Source organism: Sceloporus undulatus, chromosome 5 (assembly GCF_019175285.1).
Source record: "Sceloporus undulatus isolate JIND9_A2432 ecotype Alabama chromosome 5, SceUnd_v1.1, whole genome shotgun sequence".
Classification (NCBI taxonomy): Eukaryota; Metazoa; Chordata; class Lepidosauria; order Squamata; family Phrynosomatidae; genus Sceloporus; species Sceloporus undulatus.
This window is the reverse complement of record NC_056526.1, coordinates 173,391,991-173,414,255: the sequence shown is the minus strand read 5'-3', so window position 1 is coordinate 173,414,255 and position 22,265 is coordinate 173,391,991. Positions and strand designations below refer to the sequence as shown.

Genomic DNA, 22,265 nt, shown 5'->3' with positions numbered 1-22,265 from the left:
GATGTATTGTTACATATATTTTAACTATGTTTTATTGTTTAATTTTAAACTGGGAGGGTTAGGCTAGGGTTTTGTGGGTTTATTGTTTTATCATTGTGTATCGTACAATCATGTTGTTACCCGCCTCGATTCCCAAAATGGAAGAGGCGGAATATAAATAAATATTTCATTCATTCATTCATAGGTAAGATATTTTAAACATCTCAAATATTTATCTTAAGGAAAGAGAGGTGTAATTTAGTAGTCTAACTAGGTGAGATAGTGCTTTTTATTTTGCATGTACCCTGGGGATGCAAAGGAGTCATCAATGTTTATTCAAGATATTAAGAGCTTGATATAATAATGCAATTGTTATTTAGGGTGCCTTGAAACTCTGGCCTGTTTCGCACAGGCGAAAAGTAAGTGTGCGGCACGTAGTAGGGTTAGAAAGGGGTGTTCTTTCTGGACGCCCCTAATCCTAGTACTCGCTGAGTGTGTACAAAATGGCAGCGCCCATTCTACATGGGTGCTGCTGTTTTGACGTCACGGATGCTTAGCATCTGCACATCGCACGGCAGAAATGATGCCGCGAGTGTGCCATTGGTGCCTTGTGGCATCATTTCTGTGCCACAAAAAGAACCTGCTTTTTGCGGGTTCTTTTTGCTGTGTCTGGGAATCGCGCAGTTTGTCCGCTGCGGTTCCCTGACGCAGCAACCACCGGCGCCGGCAGAGCACCCTTTTTGGGTGCTCTGTAAAGCACCCCTGCTTCTTTTACTGCAACAAACTGATTCTCATTGGGTGAATTTGCTACTATGCAGTACAGGTATATATTGCCTTCTGTTGTAAGAATGTTGTCAAGAATATTAGGATGATATATTTCTGTTCTCCAGAACCGGATTGGGCAAGTGTGGCCTTCCAGAGGTTTTTGGTTTGTAATTCCTAGCAGCCTGAGCCAGCATAGGCAGTAGTGTAGGATTGAGAGAATAGCTTACTTTCAACATTTCACAGATGAAAACATGTCACATGGGTGACCAAGTAACATCAGAATGTGGTCAAGATGGCAAAAGTGATTAATGTGTAAAAATAGACAAGTTAGGAAAGGTTTCAGCAGTATAATTTTGCCTGAACTATTGGGAAGGGCAAAATTCCCCACTGTTCTCCCCTCCCCCCAAAAAAAACAAAAACAAAACCAAAACTCTGAACTCACTTTGCAGCAAATGAAGCTGGGGATAAAGGAGGAAAATGGAAGAAATAGGATGAAAACTTGACATTTTGAAAGCAACTGAAAAGTGGTATGAGAGAAGATTAATCAGAATTTTCCCTGATAAATCAGGGCAGTTGACCAGAAACGTAAGAGGATGGGCGTTTTGTCGTCCTTTGCTAGATCAATGCTAAATATTATTGTAATCATAAAATTTAGACTTTTGACTTTTTTTGTCATTGTGTGTGTTTACCTAGTAAATAATACATACTGACAAAAAGTATTATAATGATTATATGTGGATTGTAAACATCTAGCACTTTCTATACTTGGGCCACAAATAGGAAATGTATACACTAGAGAGGGAAAAATGTAATAAAGATTACACTGGTATTGTATGGCAACTTGACTAAAGAGTCGACAACACTGCTGAGCAAATACCATTAGATTAAACTGATTACACCCACAGAACATGAAACTAAAAATGGGATTAGACTACATTATTGGACTAATGAGTGGTTCAGAGAACAAAACGGAATGAAATACAGCTCCAGGAAAATGAGATGGAGACAAATGATCTTCAGAATATTTAGGAAACGTGAAGAACTTTACTCATGCTAGTAATGCTATTAAGCTGCAGTATGCTACTCTGTTAGGAAATCAACTTGCAGTCCTTGGTATCTGTGGGGTAAACAAACTTCATTGTGGGATGTTTCCTTGTCCATTGGGGGAGGTTAGTGGCATTAGAAGGCTATTTTTATCCTAAGGTATTTTATTTGTGTAGAGGTCTATTGCCATGGATGCAGTCACTCTTTATTTTTATTGTTATCATTTTGAATTTGCTCAAAGGCTTCAGTGTCTAAAAGCATGATAAAGACTACAGTGGGTTTTCCTCGTGACTTCCCAAAGCAGAAGTCACAGAACTGAAAATGCTTACATTTATCACATCACCTCAGTGAAAGGATTCAAAAGAAAATGGAATTATCCCAGTTTCTCTTCCTGAAGCAAGGTATAGTAGGTCAACAACAACAGCAACAAATCCTATATCCTCTAGGACATAATGTCACCCTCTGAAGAATATGTGTTTAAAATGTTCAAGCATGAATATTTGCACAATTAAAAACATAAGAGATATAGTATAGACAACAGATTAGGAAGAGCAAACTGGTGCTCTCCAGATGGACAATATCCCTGACATCTTTCTGGCATTAATGGAGCGTGTCAGCTCCTGAAGCCAGCTTGGCGACTGATGCAACAGAGGATATATAAAGCCAGAACAAAAACATTGGAAGTGGTTGTCTATTCTAAACCCTGGTTGATAGGCAATTGTGACACTCGACCCAATTCTCATCAGCCTGTGTTATGATGAACAGTAATGGAAATATTAGTTGATCAACCTCTTAGCCTCCCCAGCCCTGTGACTGAATCATAAAGCTGGATCTTAGAGTAGATAAAATCATAGAGTTGGAAGAGACCACGAGGGCCATCCAGTCCAACCCCTTACCATGCAGGAACTCCCAATCAAAGCATACCCGACAGATGGCCATCCAGCCTCTGTTTAAAGACCTCCAAGGAAAGAAGGAGACTCCAGCACACTCTGGAGTGTGCTCTGGAGTGTGTTCCACTGTCGAACAGCTCTTACTGTCAAGATTTTCCTCCTAATATTTAGGCGGAATTTATTTTCGAGATTCATTACAATCAGTTGGATGCATTACAATCAATTGGGCAAGTTAGTCATTAAGTCCCATTGAGACTTCTCTAAGCATGACTAAGTTTGAACTAAGTTAAATCCAGCCCACATTGTTGGAACTGACCTGAAATGGAACTGGAAAGAAGGAAGAAAATTTAATAGTTGTTTGCTCCTGATTTGATTTCAATCTTTTGGTGCTTTTGATGTTGCTTTTTATGTGCTACTCTTTTACTAGCCTTAATATGTTCTTGATTCTACTAGGTATTTTTTTTTAAAAAAACTGTTACCTTACACACTCCACTTTGAATTTCTTATGCAGAAATGTGGAATATTCTGGTTTTGGTGGAAACTGAATGCTAGACTTGTTCCACTCCCATAGTTTGCTTCTCATGGGTTTACAGTGACATTAATAATGTCAAGCTATGCCAATTCTCAGGGTTGTCACTGGGGGGGGGGGATAAAATGAGAGCCTTGTGTTCCCCCCTCATAAGAATTCTGTCCCCAAAATGAAATTTTCCTTCATATTGCAGTAACTTAAAACTTCCGTTGAGCATTTAAGAATACAGTTTAGACATCCAAAGAAAAGGGGCAGGCAAAGTTACCAAGGGAAGGCAGGAAATATGAGAGCTTTAGGTGTGGATTATTTTAAATGGCTCACTTTTTGCAGTGCTAGAAAGCTGGGGACCGAAGGAAGATTTAATTGGGGAAAATAATTCTTATTTAGGGGACCAATGCCCTCATTTCCTTCTCTCTCCCTGTTGCTACACCCATGCCTCTCATTTTCTTTTTAAAATGGAAAATAGCTTGTTATAACATCAAGACCATTTGGAAGTACGTTGCATGAGCAGGTAGAAAACAAAGACACGGGTTTCATTTGAAGGCATAAGTTTCAGTGTTTTAAAAAAATGCAACAAGTGATAAATGGCAGGGAAATGCCAGGGTAAATGAATTTTAATACTGTGATATTAATTAAGTAGGATGAAAGTGATATCCTAACTATACTGTGGTAATAAATTATCTTTGTAGAAATTAGACCCCCTTGCTCAAAGTCTGATTAATGAATAGATCTATTTGTCTTGTTTGTAGTTGTTGTATGCCTTCAAATCATTTCTGACTTAGGACAAACCTATCATGGGATTTTCTGAGGTTGAGAGTGTGTGATTTGTCCAAGGTCATCAAGTGGGTTTCCATGGCTGAGCAGTGATTTGAACCCTGGTCTCCAGAGTCATATTCCAGCATTCAAACCACTACACCACACTGATTTTTTTTTTTTTGGTCTTATTTACAGGAGATGAAAACAGAGTACAAAATCCACAATGATTTAGGCTGTCTCTGGTGATGACATTCTTGTGATAGATTCTATCTTCAGGCTAGCCCTACAGCTCCAGTCCTTTCCCCTTTACTCTCAAGATTCCTCCATGGATCTGGTACTTGGACCTCAAGGTGATCCCAAGTTTGAACAAGTGACTAAGTTGATCCATGGGTTCACCGCAGTAAGCATGGCCAATCTCCCTATCAATTCTTAAATGGAGCAGCTAGAGCCATTTGTAGAAAATATAAGATTTATTATATAACAATGTGAGTTAAACAAGAAATCTCTGACTCTTCCACTTTCATGGCTCTCAAAACCCTATTCAGATCTTTCCCGTCTCTGATTGACATATATCTTTTTTCCTGACTCCTCCCTGTCCTTTTAGCAGACAAGCCTCTAGTTTGTATTCTTTTTCCTCACAGCATTCCTGATGCTAACCAGGTCTGTCCAGCTCCTGTCTTCACACCCTTCTTACCATTTAATGGGGAAAGTGAAGAGATGGGAAGCACTTGGTGCTGCAACAGAGGGGCGAAATGGATGGTCAAAAAAAGCTGGCTTCCTAGCAGACGGGGGGCATCGCATTCAGACAGCAGCATCCCCCAGTCTGCCAAGAAGCCACATGACTGACCACATGTGTGGCACATCCACAGTGTTTCAGTGGCGCAGCATTTACACATGCTGCGCTGAAGAAATGCTGAAAAAATGCAGCAGCAAAGGCACCCTTTCTCTGGGGCAAAAGGAGTGGTTTTGTGCCATTCTTTTTTGCACTGGGTAAAGGCTGGGTTGGGGGTGTGGTATGCGGTTGCCATGGTCCCAACCTGGCAAGCAAAGGGGCAGCAGCAAGCTGCTTTTTACCCACTGTCTGTTTCGCCCCAGAGTTTGGGAAAGTGGCTTTTGTACTACAGTTCCCATGATCTTCCATGCAAAATTCTAGAGACTGTAGTCTAAAAAAGCAACATTTCCAAGCTTTAGAGGCAAGAACCAGGTCCTTAGTGTAGGAGACTGCTCAAAGAATCATGGAAGACTGATATATATATATATATATATATATATATATATATATATATATGAGAGATTTATAATTTATAATGAAGGTTGGAATTTGTTTAGACATGATATAGTCTTAGAGATGGAAATTCTGCTGCCTTCTGTAAGACCTCGTAAAAGAGATAAAGCAGTATTTCATGAAATTGTTGCCCTCTTGATAGTTATTTCCAAGGAGTTTGTCTTACATTAGCATATGAGATCTGTGTGCCACTCAACACTGAGGTCAGAGAGGTGAAATAATGTTGAGAAATTTTCGGACAGCTTGAACATTTTTGCAGTTTACACTTTGGAAGTGATATTAGATTCAGACAATTTCTTACTGATTGGAGTTGCAGCTGACATCTCTGTGAAGCATCTTGTCAGATAACTTTATTGCTTATCTGAATGCTTCTCTTGGGACTCAACAACTTTTCTGCACTGGTTTTTATTTTAAGTGTGTAGATTGAAGTAACTGATAATTAGCGAATAATTCATGAAGTGATCTCCTCTGGGAAACAACAAAACAGAAAGGCAGAATGAAAAATAGTCAGCTTTTAAACTTGTGCATGTGTAATTGCTATGATCCAGAATGCAATGTGGATGCTAGATGTTCCCCATTAGACAATGAAAATCCAATCATTAAAATTTTGCCCTGTAAATACTGAGCATTTTTCACATAGGAAAGACAGCTGCTGCTCATGTTCTCACATTGAGGTTTCTTACTATAAACAAGATGTTTGGTATATTGAAAATGCAGACAGAAAGCACAAATTCCGTAGGGTAGCACTGGCACTAAACAATCTGTGCATGCTCATACAGGGAGACAAGGCCAAACAGAAATCAGCATAGGAAGCAGCCACAACCATGGACAAGATATTTGTATGCACATGCACAAGTTGTGAAGGCATACCTCTGTTAACAAAGACTCTGACAGAAAAATTCATGTTTACAAAGTCCACCCAACCTCCTCTTCCTCTCATCATCCTCGTTCTAGCTGGACTTTTTGTTGTTGTTGTTGTTGCAGCATAAGCACTGAGAGGATGGTGAAGCAGGGATGAAGAAACACAGGCCTGGTACAGATGGGCACGAAGCAGCATGGCAGCACCAGTTCTAGGGTTCCAGATTGCGCAGCAACTGCATGGTCTGGAACTCTAGTACATGCTGCTGCCATCATCATGACGGCCTCCCGTCCACACAGTGGCCGCCATGATGACGTGCATGAGTGCAACATCTGCACGTCACGCAGACAAAGCAGTGTCATAGGGCTGCATTACAGCCCTTATGACATCACAAAAAAGAAGCTTCTCTAGGCAGCTTTTTCCTGGCAGCGGATTGCTGGCATGGCCACTACATAACCGCATCAACGATCCAGAGGAGAAAGGGGACTGTCCCTTTTTCCTCTGTAAGGTCAGGGTGCCGAGTGGCATAAGGCCGCAAGGGCACCCCTTTTTCGGGCCAAAGGGAAGCAGCATTTTGCTGCTTCTCTTTGGTCCAGAAAACCACCAGATTGGGGACACAGGGCTGTGCATGCTGTTACTGTGGCCCCAGTCCAGCACTTCCAGGGGCAGCATAAAGATGCCCCATACCAGGCTGTCTGTATAGCCCCACAGTCTTTCAGTATCAGGTTGCAGCAGCATTTTTGTGGTTAAGCTTGACCTGGAAAAGATTCTGCTCCTGATGATTCTACTACAGCTGTGTGTACCTTCCTGCAGTAGTAGTAGTAGTAGTAGTAATAATAATAATAATAATAATAATAATAATAATAATAATAATTTATATCCTGCCTCTCTCCAAAAAGCAATCGGGGCAGCTTACAAAGTTAAAATATACAGTCCAAACCCTCAACCCACCCACCCTCCTTAAAATACAATTAAACAGTGTGGAATTAAAAATATAAAAACATACTTTAAAAAAACAATACAATAAATGTGGTGAAGTCGGAGGTCAACAGATAGATTTTTCCTTCTGATGTTTGGAGAACTATTCAGGAAAGGCCTGCCGGAAGAGATCTGTCTTTATAGCTTTTTAAAAGCTATTTAGGGTTGTAATATGACGGATCTCGTCCGGCAGGCCATTCCACAATATGGGATCAACTGCTGAGAAGGTCCTCTGGGAGGTTGTTGACAGCCTAGTTTTACAGGGCTGTAACAAATTTTTCCCTGAGGATCTAAGTGTGCAGGGGAGGATTATATGGGAGGAGGCGGTCCAGAAGATAGGTTGGATCCAAGCCATTTAGGGCTTTAAAGATGATAACCAACACCTTGTACTGGGCCCAGAAAGTGATGGGCACCCAGTGAAGTGATCTTAAGATTGGTGTTATATGGTCTCTTCTGGATGTACCAGAGACCAATCTGGATGCCATGTTCTAAACTACAGTAATTGAAGTTTCCGGGCCAAGCACAAGGATAGCCCCATGTAGAGTGCATTACAGAAATCAAGATGTGAGGTTACCAGCGCATGTACTACGGTCTCAAGGTCCCTGACTTCCAGGAAAGGGCGCAGCTAGCGTATCAGCCAAAGCTGATAACAGGCACTTCTGACCGTCGCATTCACCTGATTTGCCATGTGAAGCGACGAATCTAGGAGCACCCCCAGACTGCGAACACAGTCCTTTGAGGAGAGTGTGACCCCTTCTAGGACTGGAGGTTGTATCCTGATGCCTGGGTTCAGAGCCGATACCAAAAGTACCTTCGTTTTGTCTGGATTCAGCTTCAATTTGTTTTCCCTCATCCAATCCATTACTGCCTTAAGACAGTCATTGAGAGGAGAGACGCCATCTGAGGTCACAGCTGAAGACCAAGACATGGAGAAATATATCTGGGTGTCATCAGCATACTGATAACACCCCGCCCCTTGCCTCCGGATGATCTCCGGATGAAAGTTAAACACCAGCTGTCTCCAGCATGCTTTAAAAAGGGCATAGATCTATAAGTTTGGCCAAGAAAATTGAAATAATAGGAAAAATGGAAGTTGGCAAAAGAAAGTAATCACCAGATGATTTTTGGAAGATCTTCTTAAGTGGTATCTAGAAGGGTTAAAATACATTTTCCCCCATATGCAAGGCTTATTTGACCTGGTTGCTTGATTTTACATGAGAAAATTGTTATTTTTCAGGAAGAACATTTGTTGAAAATTGTTGAATGGCTCTTCCTTTTTGTGCTTGTAAAAACCTATCCTTATTCTTTCCATGATATTTCTGTCTCTGGTGCTAATTTTCCAGTTAAAGAAGTAACGCCCAGCAACGCATCTACTTTGTTAACCTAGGTATACCTGTATTAGGTCTCTTTGTTCAATACCTTGCACAATTGTGTTGGAAGGCAGACTTCTGTTGTTGTTGTTGCTGAAATAAATATTTATTTAAAATAATAATAATGAAAGAGGAGGAGAATTAGGAGGAGGAATGGGGGAGATGCTAGAAATCAGAAGGACACCTCCCAGGGCATATTATCTGGATTTGTGGACCAGCAGGGAATTTGACTAAATGGCTCTTTTCATTCTATGATGATGATTTCCTACTCTCAAAAATTGTGATTAATTCTTTATCTGTAACTTGTTCCTATTTCTGAGTCCTCTCCCCCATACTCCATAGACAGTCCCTTCCTTGTATCCCTTCCTTGTCTATAGTCCTTTCACACAATGCATTCCCTTTAACTGTGATGATTCCACCCGATGAAATTCTTGGATTTACATTTTTAGGAGTTTTAGAGTTCTTAGCCAGAGAGCAGTAGGGCCTCACCAAACAACACCTCCCAGGATGTAGTCAGGATAGTTAAAGTGGAATCATATAGTGTTATCATTGTGTAGTGCAAAAGGGCCCTGGTCTGCTCATCTTGAGGTGTGTGTACACTTCATATGTTCTTTCTGAGAATAGCTCTGCTCATTTGTGCAACATTACTGGAAGAGGAAAAGGAAGAAGAAGAAAAATCAACCAAAGGCACATATCAAAAAGAGACAGCCAAGTTTTTCACAGTAGGCTTCAGTGATCTATGCAAGCTTTGGTAGGTAGAAATATGCCAGAGCCAGTGCTGTAGGCAGGAAAATTGTCCAAGGAAGCCTCAATGTGTGAAGATAATCTGAGAACAAAGGGTTTGCTAGCATAGTTTCCCCAAAATGAAACAAGAATAAGCTTTCTTATAATACCTCCAGTATTTACATTTCTAGGCACAGTCTTAAAAAATTTCTTGCACGCTTTAAGCAGTTCTGGCTTGGATCCCAGGCAAAGCCTACAAGTGCAAAGGTGCATGAAAAGAAAAAGGCAAACAAGATCTCACCCAATATGTCAAGGACTTAATCAAAGTTTCAGTCCTCAAAGTGGGTGACAGGTCATGTTGAGGAACTTTTTGTTTCTGTGTGTTTACTTTTCAACTGGTTTGCACACTGCTTGGTATGTTTCTAAATCCCAAAATCTTGAGATGGCTCCTTTCCTTCTCTATTTTTCCACACAGTAGAAAAGAAACATATCAGCTGTGCTCTAAGAGTGTGAAGTGCCTATTACAACAAGCACTCGATTGCCCTGGGACTGCTAATATCTTGATAATTAAAAGAGCTTGAACACTGAAGACAACTTCAAACCATAGGAAGAAGCAATTACAGTGAAGCAGGAGAGGTAGAACTGCTGAAAACATTTTTGCTGCTACATGGAAGGGAGGAAGACCCAAATGGCAGCCAGCACCCCTTCTGAGATATACATGATTATTTCCTCTACTCCAGATGTCAGCTACTTGTTGCTCTTTAGATGCTGTTGGGGTACCCAGCGTTACATTCTATTGACTATACTAGCTGTAGCCAATGAGTGCTTAAGTCACATTGCATATCTCTAGCTGTCCCAACTTGACAGGACCAGTCCCAATTTACCTCATTGTCCCACTTTTTAAAGCTGGTTTTAAAATGTACCAATTTTCCTCTATTCCTTACACCTTTCCCTTTTGTCCTTTGCTTACTTCATTTTCTGCACACTGTGTTCAAAGTGCAATTTTTTTTTGTACAGATATAAAAGGGTATGACATTGGAGGGTCACATGTCCATCACCATCTACTCCTTGGTTTAGTATGGTGATGGATGCTTTCAGTGATTGTTTGCTCTTTAGACTACTATCAAAACAGATAGACCAAGGATGAGAGATGGATTGCCTTCCAGATATTGCCAGACTGCAACTCTTAGCTGTCCTAGCCAGTGCAGGATCACTAGAGTTGCAGTCTAACAATTCTTGCAGGACCATATGAGGCTTTCAATTATTTGAAAAGTGTGTGGGAAACTTTACCTAGAATTTAACAACTTCTTCAGTTGTTGCTGCTAGATCTATCTGTAAGGTGGAAGGGGTGGAGGAGAGAATGAAATGGGCATTACAGCACAGACCGATTTTTCATCTGACTGGTAAGGCCAAAGGAGCTCTTCATTAGGCATCAAAACAAAGGTATGAAGAATCCTCCTCCTTTGTTCCTGGGCTATGTAGAATCCTGGCCTCCTGGAAAGATTTTAAATAATGCTAAAAATATTGGAAGATCTAGAAAGTCTAAAATATAGGCCCCATATGGAAACAGTAAAACCATTAAAAGAAAACGAATTCCTACAGGTCCATCTGCTGCTCTCCACCCCTCATCCCTAGTCTGGCATTGGTGTTGCACACTTGTTTTGATTATCTTTCTGGTGGAAGAGTGGAGTACGACTTACATAATTAACAAACTACTGTATATTTTCAATAAGCCCTTAAAATAAATAAACCAATAAACATGTAATTTTAGCCCTCTTTAGGAAGGATACAAGCAGTTTGTGTTTACATTCTTTAGAGAAGCAGGCAGACTGAGTGAATATGCATGAACAGCTGCATCTGCATATTCACTTAATTACATGCACTACGATTTAAAAGCAGGAATGCTTACAAAATCAATACACTATATGTTATTTTGGGAGGTTCTTCCAAGAGCAGAAGAGTGAGAGGGGGTGGAGGAGGAGGAGAAATGGAAAACAGTAATATCATACCTATCAAGTAAATGATATGAACTGCAGGCAAAAATGAAATACCCCCCCCCCACAAAAAAAAAATCTTTCCCCTTCTCCTTTACTTTTATTTGTTAATGTTCAGCCAAAGGAAATGTTCCATGCAACTTGAAATCCTACATGCTGTTTTGGGATTTGTGGTTGACCCTAGTAAAAGTTTTCTTTTATTGATCCTTTCAACAATGTACAAAACAACTTTCAGTGCAGGTTGCACTGGCACCAGCATACAAGATTGTTTCCATCTACAAGCGTATTATCAGATGGAGGGTGTGCGTGTGGGTGAGTGAAGAAATGTGTCACAAAAATGGGACAGAGGAAAATGCCACCTGGATTACAACAAAATCTAAAGAGCAAATCTAAAATGAATTTGTTGTTTGTTGCTGTGACAGGGTTTTCTGGGGCCCAGAGTATGTGACCCACCCAAGGTCAACAAATGCTTTTCCATGGCTGAGCAGGGAATCGAATTTTAATCTCCAGAGTCATAGTACAACACTGAAGCCACTACATCAATCTGGGTTTCCTAGAACTAGGGGCATCATTAGAGGATGTGTGAGGGAGTGGGCCACACAGGACAACACCGGTATCTGTGTGTGTGTGTTTGTGACCCATTGTACTGGTGGGAAGAGGCTGTTTTCTAGATCTGGTGAGTCTGCTGGCTTGGCATTAAAGAGATTCTCTTCCCTCTCCTGCTTGCCCAGAATCTCCACCAGACCCAGAAAAGGCTGAGGGTGGCAGAAGCAGCCACCCTCACCAGCAGCTGTTAGTGGGATGGGTTGCTTTCTGGATCTTGTAGCTCTGCTGGGCAGATGATAAAGTGAGTTGCCTCCCTTTGCCACCCAGCCAGCAGCACAGCGTGACCAGACCATATCCTCCATTTCCAGTTCATGACCTCCATTTCCTAATCTTTCATCCATTTCCTAATGTGTAATATTTTGTTGTTGTTGTTGTTGTGTGCCTTCAAGTTGTTTTCGACTTATGGCGACCCTCCAGAAGGCATCCCCAAATGCCCTCCATTCTCAGCATGAATTGTAGGTTTATATGAGGGGTTTCCAGCTTTTGTTTTGTAATGTCATGTCCTCCACTTTCCAGCACCTGTCCTACATTCCAACCTTACCTGTCTGGGAGGAGTTTCACAATGTCCTCCATTCCGTACCGACTGGGTGACGCTGCTGATGAAGATGATACGATGATTCTTTAAAAAAATATTAAGAACATAACATAGGACTTTATCACATGGAGAAAAATACATGGGAGCATAGGAGGATGCTCCCATCAATATCGCAAAGATTTTCACACGACCTTATGTGATTATCATGATGATCCTGTGATTATCGCGTGAATAAAAAAAGGCATCCTAGCACTGCTTTTTATTCCTGTGATAATCACATATTGCACAACATTGTGTGAAAATCTTTGTGCGATTGACAAGATCATCCTGCCATGCTCCTGTCCTTTTTTTTTTTTTTTGGTCTGTCTGATTAATCCCATACATAAAATAACATTTAAAAATCCTTATACACTCATCCCTCCACATTTGCGGCTTTGCCTTTTGCAGATCTGATTATTCATGGAATTTATTAATATATTATCTCTAGGAATATCTAGGTCCTCCAGTGCAACTCTGTGGTCAACTTTAACCAGAAGTTGCACTGAAGGATCTAGAGATTCCTAGGGAGAACACTGCACTAGGCATTTGTAGCGCCTCCAGTGCAATTCTACGGTCAATGTCCGGAAGATGTTGACCACAGAGTAACACTGGAGGACCTAGATATTCCTAGAGAGGTGTTGTCTCAGGTAAAAACATAATGTTTTTGCTATTTGCGGTTTTTCCACATTCACAGGGACCCTGTGCCCCTAACCCCAGTGAATGTGGAGGAATGAGTGCACATAGTATTACATATACAATGCTTATTTATTTATTTCATTTCTCCCCAGGTGGCTCACAGATAAAACCGTTAAGATTGTAACAGAATGCAAACAATTAAGATGTCTCTATATAAAATTCTATGAAATATACACAATATAAAATCTAATATATTATCAGTGTGTTATAAATCCCATTACCTATTCTGAATGAACTTCTCTGGCCTGATTCCCACTACCTTTTAAACCGGATTGCAAATTGGTTTGAACCAGTTCAAAAGACCCTGGTTCCTACTTGAATCAATTTGCTGAAGTGTGCTAGACACATTTAACCTTTTTGATGTGGATGTTTTCTGTATCTTTTTGGATAAATCGATTCAAAAGTAGTGGGAAGCATGCTCCGCTGTCGAATCGATGCATCGATTGGGATTGCAAACTGATTTATTTGTAAGTGGAAATGAGGCCATAGTATTACAAATACAATATTTATATGGTTGTTACATAATAAGAATGCGGGATATAAATAAAGTTTTTTTATTATTATTATTATTATTATTATTATATTTATTTATTTCATTTCTATTTCAGTGATGTCCTGCCTTTCTCCTCAGGCGGCTCACCAACAAAACCTTTAAGGCTGTGACAGAATGCAAACAATTAAAACACCTCTCTATATAAAATCCCCCAAAAGAGACACAATATCCAGTCCAATCGACTGTACGATCGGTGTGTTCGGAATCCCTTTGATGACCTATTCTTAATGGATGTCTCCATTAAGCCATATTAAACCATTAATTAAGCCAGTTATTATTCTTTTCAAGGAGGGTTGCTGTCTTGATTCTTCTTTCTGTCCCTCCCCCCTTCCCCTCCCTTCTTCCCAAATCTAGGATCCCAAGCTCCACAGAGAAGGCCAGTTTCATTCTCAGGAAAGGACTTGTCTCTCCAGGGCCCAAGGCCCTCCATGATGCCCACAGCCCTGACCCCTTCTGGGACTGAGATGGGAAGAAGGAGAAGGAGAAGGAGAGGGCAGAAGGGGAGCTCAAAGTAGCGCCTCAAGAGTTGGGCTTCCTGGAAAAAGAGGAGAAGCAGGAGAAGAAGAAGGGGCCAGCCTTGCCAAACGAAGCGGAGGAGCCGCCTGCTGCCTCCTCTCTCTGCCTTGGAGGCCCGGGGCTCCTCTTTCGGAGGGGGCTCTGAGGGGAGGCTCTGGGGGCGCCGAGGACGCCTTGGTTGGGGGACCTCCTCCTCCTCGGCTCCTTCCTCTCCTGGGCGCCGGTAAGTCAGGGGAGGAAGCCTCCCTTCTCTCCGCCGCCGCTTTCTCTCAGTCCCTCCAGCTCCCAGCCTCCCTTTGGGCTTCCCTCGCCCTCTTTCTGGGCTCTTTGGTGCCCAGGAGACCAGGCAGCAACTCCTCTCCATTGCAAAGTGTCCTCTCTTTTGGGGCAGGCGTCCTCTTTTTCCAGGGCACCCTGCCCTCCTCTCCATTCCCGCCTTCTGTCCAGGAGGGATCCCCGAGGGTCCTCTCTTTGGAGCAGGACTAAGGCTGGCCAGGGGTCCTCCTTTTCCAGGGCAAGTTCTCTGTTTCCGCCTTCTGTCCGGGAGGAATCCCAGAGGATTGATTGCAGAGTGTCCTCCCTCCATTCGGAGCAGGACTAAGATCAGGTGGCCAGAGGTCCTCCTTTTCCAGGACAGGCCCTCTCCAATGCAGCCTTCTTGCCCAGAGGGTCCTCCATTGGGAGCAAGAGAGGGTGGCCAGGGGTCCTCCTCTTTCAGGACATACCCTCTGCGTTTCAGCCTCCTCTCCAAGAGGAATCCCAACAGGCCCCCATTGTCTGAGCAGGACTAAGAAACACGACTTTATAGGAGTGTTTTGAGCATTTATTTAGCCATGTCCTACATTTTGTGGCGCCTTGTCCTCCTTGGGGGGTTGGGACATCTAGTCACCCTACTTTGGAGGCACCCGCTTTCCAAACTGGGGGTTCCTTAGGGATGGTGGGGAGAAGCCTCCCTGGATTTGGGGAACATATAAGTGGGGGAGAGGGGGGCAATATTTTGGGTTCTGTCTCAAACCCCCCCCCCCCCCCAAGTATTGCATGCAGAGGGATCCCTCTCCTCAGGTTTTCATTTCTCTCTGATGGAGGATGCTTGCATGCTTCAGAGAGACTGTGTCCGCACTGCCGAAATAGCCCAGTTTGATACCACTTTAATTGTCATGGGTCCATCCTATGGAAACCTGGGAACTGTAGTTTGTTGTGGCACCAGAGCTCTCTGGCACAGAAGGCTAAATGGCTCACAAAGCTACCATTCTGAGAATTCCATAGCATTGAGCCAGGGCAGCCAAAAGTGGGGTCAAGCTGGATTATTTCTGCAGTGTGGATGCAGCCCTAAACATTTGTGCATTGTGCCATATATATATAGGCTTCTGCCTTCTTCAGCTGCAATCCTGTAAGGTGATACTAGATGCCATAGTCAACCTGCTGTCTAGGTTGAAGCCATGAGGTGCTCAAGTGTTAAGCCTAGAAATCCAGAAGTTTTGCCTTTTGCTGGGATGTTGTTGCTTCTAATGTTTTTTCTGTTCCAACCCCCTACTCTCACCCCCAGAAATCACAATATGATTGTTCGAATTAAAACAATTAGCCACTGGTTGTTTTAATTTTCTTGGAGAGTGTGATGAAAGTGGAAATATCATAGGGTCTACCAATTAGATATTAAACTTTTGCTTACTTTCTAGTCTTGCACAGGGATAGATGTGAAACACCTTTAGTGTGTCTGGCAAATGTGATGCACATATATATGTGTGTGTGTGCTCTTGCATTACTTTTTAAGGGGTTTCCTGAATTTGTGGTGGGCAAGGATTATGAACAAAGTTTGGACACTGGGATGGAACACGCTTTCCCAAACCAACTAGTCAAACTGTTGCACCAAACTAGGGAATCGCTGACCTGACAATATGAATAACAGACAGCTTTGGATGGGAATTGTCTGATCTCTGTTGCACAATATTGTGAATCAGGCATACCTTAAAAATGACAAAAGAGCCCTCTGGCATTAGGCCAAACATCTATCACTAGTCCACCACTATCCATTTTGTTTCCCATGGTCTGAATTAGTAGCATTTGTGGAGCACACCACCACTGTTTTATGTCAGAATTGTGACTCTCTCTATTTTGGGCTAGTAGTGGTTAACACAACACTGGTAGAGGTGCTTGTACATTTTTTCTATCTGTAGCTTTCTCTATAGAATTTAAAAACCAGAGTGCAATATCAAGGTCCCAGGACAAGATAATACTATTATTGTGGGGCAGAAATCATATAGTGACAAAATAGTGAGAGGGGGTGATGGAGAGAAATAGCATAAGGAAAGATATGTGTGCATGTGCATCTTGATCCGCTACTATAAATTTCCAAGTTGGCTTCTAGTTTGAGAGCAGGTGTCATATCTGAAAGTTACACCAACCACACGAATGAATACGGAGCTCTTTTGGTCTGTGGTTGGTCACTTGAAGAACAGATTAGTCTTATAGTGTAGAAGTGTTTTGAAAATTAAAGGTGGAAAAGAGTGTTCCTTGTGTCTTATTTGTAAAGGTCAAATATGTGATCAGTCGTGTAATACCTGGTATGGTACTGAGCGTTCTTTATCTAAGAGCAGTACTGTCAGCATCTGCAAACTCTGTGTTCTTAACAGGTGTTCTCCCTCTCTCTCTGCTTTCATTTTCCACTCCTGCTGTGAAGATAAACCACACTTTGTTGGGAACTTTCACCATTGCCTCAGCAAGGGCAGTACTTCATACAGTACACACTGCACCTGCCTTGTTTTGCTCTTTTCTGCTCTGAAGAACAAAGCATTTACATCGAAGGATATTTATATTGATGCCTCCTTATCAGCCCTGATCTGTCTTTTGAACTACATCAGAAGCACAACTTGGGAAAGTTAACTATTTGGGACTATAGTTTTCTCAATACCCCGTGAACATGACCACTAACCATGCTTATAGGGGACTTGTGGGAACAGTAGTCTAAAACAATAACTTTCCAGTTTTCAATTTTAATGAAGTATCAAGAACTATTAGTGGTAAGAACTGAGGGCCCATTCACATTACAAAAAAAATCGGTTCTGAAACCGATTCAATCACGTGAAGTTCCTACTCACCCCAAATCTCACACAAGCGAATCCGGGGCTTGCACACCCGTTCCGTGTTAAATGGCCCCTAGCGCGGGTCTTTTGAAATTGGCGCAAATACCGTTTCTTTTTAAAAACCCCGGGTCCTGGGAATGAGAACTTTGGCCTCGATCATGATCGAGGCAAATTGAGGGAGGGATTTAGGTCAGAGGGTGGGCAAAGGGCAAGGCATTTCCTCCCCTCATCGGAGGGGAGGGGGAGGAGGAAAGAGCCCTGGGCAGAAGGGAGCAAGGGAAGGCATTCTTTAGGAGCCTCTTTTCCCTGCATCCCCTGCCCAAAGCCCTCTGTTGCTGGGCATTCCTTCCCTTGCAGGAGGAAAAAATCAGGTCATGAACGGAGCTCATGTCAGGCAACCCCCCCCCCTTTTTAAATTCAAACAATTTTTTTTGAGCGAACATGCGCATTGTTTATATTCCAGAATGTATGTTACATTTTTAACAATTTTTTTTGAGCGAACATGCGCATTGTTTATATTCCAGAGGCAGATGGAGCCAGGCTTGCACTTGCTTTCTGCAGAGGGAGAAGCTACAAATGTTGCAAACAATCAATGTTACATTTTTAACAATTTTTTTTGAGCTAATATGCGAATGATTTGTCTTCTTGAGCAGATACAGCAAGGGAAGCAAAGGGAAAGCTAATGTTGCTTTTAAAAGCAAAAAACAAAACAAAAACATGCCAATCCCATCCTCTGCCTGGGACAGGGGCAGATCTGACCCAAAAGCCCACAGGTTTATAAAAAAAAAGAGAGAGAGAGAGAGAGAGAGAGGCATCTCTCTCCCTGCTTCAGCCGCTGAAACCCCTGTGCTTGGCTCTTTAAAAAGGGAGGACACTTCCCCCGATGCCCTGCAAACGTCACCATGACGATAGCTTGATTGGCAGCGGCCAATCTACAGAATGCATTCGATTTCTGTCAAAATGCATTCGATTTCAATTTGTAGTGGGCACTTGCTAACGGAGCGATTCGGGGGAGGGGCATCCGGATCATCCCAGTTCCCTCCATGTCTTTTAGGCCAGTATGAATGGGGCTTAAGCTCTTCTTGGAGGAACATGCTTTTGAACAAGAGAAGTGAAGGCATGACTGTTCAGAGTGATAGATCTCTGAGAAAGAACATGGGAAAGTCTTAAAACCACTGCAGACAGCTACAGATAAACCATTTTTGATAACAACTGGCTCAGAGAAGAAACATTATGTTTTCTTGATATTTAAGAGAAGATCTGTTTCTCACTTGTAAAGTGCAGAAAGATTCAGATAGAATCCCTGGTATTTCCACTCCTGACATCTTGGAGAATCACTGCCAAAGTCAGATAATATTAGTAGAGATAAGCAAGTAGTCTTCACCAATATAGTTAGAGCAGTTATTTTTTCACATGTCAATACCCAGAATCTCCCAGTCATTATGGGGGTTCTGAGTACTGTAGTTTAAAAGGAATTTTAAAAAAGGGAAGCATTGGCCTTTTTAGCTGCTGCATTGCACTGTTGACTCATGGTCAACTTGTGGTCTACTTGGACTCCTTGATCCCTTTCACACGTAATTTCATTCAGCCAGGTGTCCCCCATCCTATACCTTACATTTCTCCCTGTTGATGTTCATTTTGTTTGAATTGGGAGATCCCCTATTTGAATCTGGAGATTCCCTATTCAGCCATGGAAACCCACTGAGTGACCTTGGGCAAGTTACATACTCTAAGCCTCAGAACATCCCATGATAGCTTCACCTTAGAGTCACTATAACTCGGAAACTACTTGAAGGCACACAACAATCGCAACAAGGCTGGATGGGTTGTAATAAAGATAAGAGATGTATTTCATCCATATAGATAAGATAAATGTCCTCTCATATTTTCCATCTTCTGTTGCTCCTAGTGTTGCCTGGTTTTCATAACAGCAATAAGGGACAGTCAAAGTTAGGACATGCAGGTCTATTAGGAATTAGCTATTAAGAACTTTATGTTCTACTGTAGTAACAAAAAACTCTATTGATTGCAGTTAACATAGGTCCAAAACACACTGCAGTGCTCCTCAGACTATCCCGTGTGGGGGACAACAATTAATGTATTTTTTTTTTCTCAGTGTGCCAGGGACTGGCATTAAATATCTACTCATTGGTTGCAATTATTTCTTTCTTTGCTGGAAACTTCCCAAGATTTAACAACCATTGGCTCAGGGACTTGCATCAGTCCTCAGACTACCACTTGGAAAAGCACTGCTGAGATAACTAACTTTTTTGTACTACTTCCCCCACAACTACAAGCCAAAGGCATCACTGTCTTTCTACATGCATATGCATGTATACAAATGTACACTCCTGGTAGCCTTCAAAATGTATTCCGCTTGTTCTCAAAACAGCAGGTCAACGTAGTGCATATTGCAAGACTCCAGAGAGAAGAGCTGTGTTATGTCTCCACCACTCCTTTTGCATATTCCTGGCCACTGCTTTGCAATAGAGAGCTTACTGTTCTTGGGTGGACTCTGTCCATGATTTTGAACCCTGGATGATAAGGATTTTAAATCTTTAAATCTTCATATTCCAGAAAGCATAAGCAACATTGTGTCCTACGCAAGAGTTGATGCCTCTGTTTTCCCCGCAAAGGCTATTTAGTGCCCACTATAAGGCACTGGATCCTGACTGATCTTGGCTGCTAAGCAGGCTCAGCACTGGTTAGTACATACTTGGTGGGAGATTGCCAATGCATACCAAGTGTTGCAGGCTATATTTCAGAGGAAGGAACTAGGAAAATCACCTCTGAGTATTCCTTGCCTAAGAAGATCCTAGGAAAGATTCAAGGTATTGCCATAGGTTGACAGGTGACTTGAAAGCACATACACATCCATGCATATCTTTTAAAATCTAATTGGCACATGATACTGTATGTTCAAAGTGCTTGGTAGTTATATTTATTAAGCCGTAAGTGGATAAGCTTCTTCCTATCCCAGTCCGTCATTCCCTAACATCTGGTGAAGATCTCACCTTCCCTTTTTTTCTCATGTATTGTAGGAGTTAAAGATGTCAAATTTAGCTTTTTTTTCTTTAATAAAGTTGGCAGTTCTTGGGGAAATTGAAGAAAATGTGATACTAGCATGCTTTACAAATTGAAAACCAGTTTGTTATTTTAGTAAAATAAAATGCATTATGTATAATTTTGTTTGGCATCATATTTGGTTCATTAAAAATACATTTTATTCAGGCAACCATTACAAATTGAATTTCCTTTTTATTTATTTGGTCACAAATAGAGCTGCAGGATTCTGTACTGTGAAGAACCTCATAACCGTGAAAAGAATCTTTCATTCTGCCAGTTTATGAAGACCAAATAAACAAAACAGAAGAAACCACCAACATTTGCATGTTTTCCAACAATCCATATATGGCTGTAGTGATATTTATATGGGGGCAAAGATGGGCCAGGGAAGCTGAATTTTATTTTAAATGTGGTTTGTGAAATAGAGAGAATTAGTTTATTCCTTCAAGTTCTTCACAGTATCAGGCATACATAAAAAGAACTAAGAAAAGGAAACCAAGGCCTGTTACAGACTGCCAAAATAAAGCTGCTTCGGGTCTCTTTGGAGGTATGCTGTTTAAATGATGCATGCATCCGAAGAATCTGGAAGCTGCACCAAAGCTGCACTCCAGTGCTTAGGAATGGAGTGTGGCTTTGGCGCAACCTCCAGACTCTTAGGACCCATGCATCATTTAAATGGCATACCTCCAAAGAGACCCGAAGCAGCTTTATTTTGGCAGTCTGTAACAGGCCCAAGATTAGGGATTGTAACAGCTTGATATTGTACATGAAAGTCTTGTCGAAATAATTTTGGGAGAATAAATATATAAATATATATATAAGCCATGTAGAAAAAACATCAGTCAAGTCTTCTTTAGTTCTTTCAACTTATATTTCTTTTTCAGAAATACATCCAACCATCCCTCACTGCTAGGTGTTTTTGTATTACAACATCCATGAGCCACAATCAACATAGTTAATGGTCATGGATAATGGAAATTGTAATTTAGAATATCTGCAGGGCACCAGATTAAGGAAGATCATTGGATTATTTATTTAGAATGGTGGATGTCTTTCTTTACTCTCAGAAACACATATTTTCCAGCTTTGCCCATGAGGGAAGGTGTGTATTTATTAGGAAATATAAATAACTGATAAAACTGGAGGATTCTGGTTTAAATGAAACACTTTAAACAACATATTTGAAACCCATTTACTTTTCATAGAATGCAGCATATTTATAGTCTGGTAGAGCTTGACTATACTGAGTTCTTGAGTAAAGTGATTGGAAAACTACTCATAAAACATGACACTTCTAATTGACATTCTCTCTCTCTCTCTCTCTCTCTCTCACACACACACACACACACACAGGTTCCAGTTAGTGGCCAATGGATGGTATAGATGGAAGGGAAAATGACTCTCTGAGCCAGTTTTATTTCTCACACACTTCTTGACCGTACCATTCCACAAAAAGGAAATGTGCCTTCTTCCCTCAAATCATCAGATCTGTTTCAGAAATAGACAGCCTTCCTGCAATGTCCCCCAAAGCAAGAGATTCCTCCATACACATGTTTTGTTGAGTTTATGAGAATTCAGATGTTGAGTGAATACAGCAGAGTTGTTCATATTATAAAACATGAAAGTGGAGAAAATTTTGTGGAACTGTTCTGAATGAAAATATAACACATTTAACAAACTTTGAATATTTTGGTAAAGTTGACATATTTTTTGTTGGTTGAAATATTTGAGTTCAAATTTCACTCTTTTGCAACTCTGCATTTTAAAAAAAACAAAACAGTCTACATTTTCATCCTGTGCATTCTATGAAAAGAAAGGCTACAGCCTGGTGCAATGATTGGTCGTGTTACTGCAATCCCATATCTGATTTGTAAGTCCCATGTTCTTCATTCTAAGCAAAAACAGAGAGCATCAGAATGCAAAATAAATTATTTCAGTTGACCATGGAGTGTGTCTCTTTGAGAAGCTCCAGATCATCTGTAATTATTATTTCATTACTGAT

The 22,265-nt window shown here is 41.4% G+C and overlaps 1 protein-coding gene across 1 annotated transcript in view; it reads left to right on the top strand.

The window, feature by feature from the left end:
- The first annotated feature begins 13,967 nt into the window (after positions 1-13,967).
- The window catches only part of BMPR1B (bone morphogenetic protein receptor type 1B), a 272,876-nt gene continuing 264,578 nt past the window's right edge, over positions 13,968-22,265 (top strand). Inside the window, exon 1 of the mRNA XM_042467528.1 lies at positions 13,968-14,340. The gene's annotated coding sequence lies outside the window, so the exon portion shown is untranslated. The remainder of the gene's footprint in view (positions 14,341-22,265) is intronic.